The sequence below is a fragment of the Hemiscyllium ocellatum genome, unplaced genomic scaffold (assembly GCF_020745735.1).
Source record: "Hemiscyllium ocellatum isolate sHemOce1 unplaced genomic scaffold, sHemOce1.pat.X.cur. scaffold_148_pat_ctg1, whole genome shotgun sequence".
NCBI lineage: Eukaryota > Metazoa > Chordata > Chondrichthyes > Orectolobiformes > Hemiscylliidae > Hemiscyllium > Hemiscyllium ocellatum.
Window position 1 is genome coordinate 501,166 of NW_026867788.1, and position 3,787 is coordinate 504,952.

Consider the following 3,787-nt stretch of genomic DNA (forward strand, 5'->3'; position numbering starts at 1 on the left):
GCGCAAGGAATGCAAATGCGCGACAGTTTTTCGTGGAAGGGATCAGAACGCGGTAACTACACTCTCAGACAGAATGACTTATGATCAGAACCAGGTTTTACAATGGTTCTGATCAGAACAAGCCTTTACAATGCTTTGCTCACTCATTAAATGGAAGTGCATCACATTTCACAAAGAGAGCAGATTTGTTCGAGCATTTTCGAAGGCAGATTTGCAGATGGGAGAGCAAGCAAGAAAGCTCCGTTCTTGTCCGTGTAAAAGGCTGCACTTGAAGAACAAAGCAGTTTCTGCCCAGTTTTGAATTGGGGACCTTTCGCGTGTGAGGCGAACGTGATGACCACTGCACTACAGAAACGAGCTTCAGCCGAGCGCGTTGCGGCTCTGTGGCATCCAGCACTGAAAGTTGAAGCCATTCTACGTTTCACCTTTCTTTTTCCAATAGCTCGTTGTTATCCAGGGAAATTGACATCTTGAAAAAGTCAAAAAATATAGACTGAAATTAGTGACAAAATATAGACAAGGATGTCGTCAATGTTTGGACTGGAGTGTGAAGTGGAATAAGCTGGGACAACTTTCCCGGCAGCATAACGGCTGCGACATGGTTTTATGGAAGGGTTGTAAACTGAGTATTTACGTGTTTTACACAAGCTAGGATGAGTTGGAAACTCGAGAGCATAGGTTTAAGGTGAGTGGTCTGAAATTGACAAAGGACCCCGACGCACATTTTCCACTCACAAGTTTGTGGGTGTATGGAATGAGCTACCAGAGGGAGTGGAGGAGGCTATTGCACTCAGAAAATTGCAATGGTAATCGGATGAGTTTCTGGATAGGATGGGTTTAGAGGGATTGAGGAGAAATGCTGTGGAACGGGACTTGTTTAATTTTGGTGATGTGGTGAGCATGGATGAGATACACCGAAGTCTCTGTTTCCACGCGGTGTACCCCAATAACCTTGCGTTGCTTACACCGGTTTTAAAGGATTACTTTTCAGCGGAGCTTGTCGTCGCCGTCTGTAGCACAATCTTTTAATCTGTTCGACTGCTCACGGGAAAGGTAGTAATGTGAAACACTGCAGAAACGAACGACTTCCTGACTTTTGCTCCGACTGACCATGCTTCGTGAAACTTTCCCAGATCCTCAGTTGAGGATTTTTGCTGCTGCAAGTTACCTCAGAACCCCTGTTAACTCGTAATGTATTGAGCGAATCGCAAACAGAAAGCATTTAACACGGAACACAAACAAAACTGGCATACCTAATGCATGTTCAGACACAGCGAAGCATGAATGCTAAATGTGAGACAGTCCGAGGGCATGAGGCATAAAGTAATCTCACAACTAACAAAAGGGTAATTCCAAACTACTCTTTCAAACATACTGCAGCCTTAGTGCAACACCACTTCCCAGACAATGCTGAAAAGAGAGAAAGAAAGAATATAATAAGTATGGGCCATAAAAAATTGAATTTCACCAATCACAGTCTCGATTAGATTACCTTTCCCTTCCGGTGTCTCCAGGACGGAAATGCAGGAAATGGGAGAAATTCAATAACATATGCATTGGAAAGATTTTCCCATTCGCCAGAAAGCCAAATAACGATGAATCGACTCACCGCCGGACTTTGTTTCACAACAGCGATGAAATAACAGTCTCCATTCGGTTCCAGTAAAACCTCAACTTGCCTGGAACATAAACCAATCACTGAGCTGCTTGCGAGGCGAGTAACATCATGGCAGCTGAGAGACCTGACAATACTCGGCACCTGTCTGCAGTTAATTCTCCGAGAACATCAATGCAGCAGAGATCGAAGCAGCATTCGAGTTGATCAGCTGAAATGGCAGTGGTGGGATTCGAACCCACCCCCCTTTCAGGACTGAAACTTGGATCCATTCGAAACACACCGGACTACAGCGAAAATGCACACAGCTGCGCAGGCCGTGTTCCACATCATGCCGTGCAGCATAGTTTCAGTAACTGTTTCTGTTCGAGATGCCACTTTCCTTGCCTTTTACCTTAACCGTGCAATTTACTGCAGAGATGTTCACACCTGGACTTGAGCCACATGGATATCAACTGAGTTGGAAACCTGTGTTGGAATCGACAAGAAGCGACTCAATAAATTTTGCTAAACTCCATGGTGCTTTTTAGAAATGCAGTTTGTGTCCAAGTAAATCGAAAAGGCAGTTTCTGAACATAGTGACAGAAGTTACTGCTCACCCCACCCCCACTCTGGAAGTGGTGCTAACTGCACTTGATTGCTTTTTGTTCTCGATGTGAAGAGCTCTCACGAATGAGGCACCTGCATGTCTCTTGTTGCTGAGAGACTCACAAAGAAAGAATATCACCAGAGCTGCAACTGCCTCACTTTCCCACTCGCTCTCCCCGTTTACATTTTCCTGCTCGTCAGTGATTTAAAGAAAACCAAAAGGATGCGATGTTATTCTGTAGCCTCTCTGTCGATTCCTCCGTTTCAGTTCCAACACGGCTTAAATCTCGGGACGCACCCTAATACTTGCGACGTTATGAAAGCACAAGTCCAAATGTTCCTCTGAGTGTAATTTCTTTCATTGCTGTTGCTGATTGCATACATCATTTGAGCTGGTAGTGTGGCCGAGCGGTCTAAAGCGCTAGATCTTTGTTCCAATTTTGCAAGGGGCGTGGGTTCGAATCTTACCACTGCAATTTCTGCTGATCAACTCCCCTGCCGTGTCCTTGTGTAACAAAAATTAAATTGGTTAGCCCCCAGGAGATTTGACTGTGGTGTGAGAACGTGCTGAATATTGTGAAGGTTCTCTGCTGTTATAATGGTGTTCGCCTTCCGTGTAGAAAATCGCAAACAGTGCAACTGTTGCTTGACGCTCCAAGCAAGTTGAGACTGTTATTTCGTCGCTGTTGTGAAACAAAGTCCGGTGTTGAGTCGATTCATCGTTATTTGGCTTTATGGCGAATGGAAAAATCGTTCTAATGCATATCTTATTGAACTTCTCCCATTTCCTTCATTTCCATCCTAGAGACATCGGAAGGTAAAGGTATGTAAAGGTAAAGGTAATCGAGGCTGTGTTTGATGAAATTCACTTTTTTATGGCCCCTACTTATTATATTCTTTCTTTCTCTCTTTTCAGCATTGTCTTGGAAATGGTGGTGCACTAAGGCTGCAGTATGTTTGAAAGAATAGTTTGGAATTGCCCTGTTGTTAGTTGTGAGATTATTTTATGCCACACGACAATGGGAGAAATGCAATAACATATGACATCGAAATTCTTGGGCACGATTTTCCCATTGTCCAGAAAACCAAATAACGAGGAATCGAGTCACCGCAGGACTTTGTTTCACAACAGCGATGAACTAAAAGTCTCCATTCGGTTCCAGTAAAAACTCAACTTGCCTGGAAAACAAAGCAACATTCGAGCTGCTTGCGATTTTCTGCGCGGGAGGAGAACATGATCATGACATCACAGACACTTTAAATATTCAGCACATTCCCACACCACAGTTGTGTTTTGAACATCAATATAGTGGGGATCGAAACAGCATTTTAACAAACTGTTGGAGTTGATCCGCATAAATGGCAGTATTTTCTTTCAGCTGAAATAAATTCGGAACGAATTTGCATATATAATTAATCGTTCCAATGAGATAAATCTAATGCACTTCCGATTATTACAATTAACAGTGTGACTTTCAGTTCACTTAATAAAATGAAACGAACAAAAAAGCTTTTCTTGTGGTTTAACGTAATTCAGTTAAGCCATATGAGAACGGCTATTGAACCACAACATCGCATTTATAT

At 43.1% G+C, this 3,787-nt stretch overlaps 1 non-coding gene across 1 annotated transcript; it reads right to left on the minus strand.

The window, feature by feature from the left end:
- Positions 1 to 282: 282 nt before the first annotated feature.
- On the minus strand, positions 283 to 355 carry trnav-cac (transfer RNA valine (anticodon CAC)). The gene has a single exon. It is a non-coding gene; the product is annotated as a tRNA-Val (tRNA).
- Positions 356 to 3,787: the final 3,432 nt, after the last annotated feature.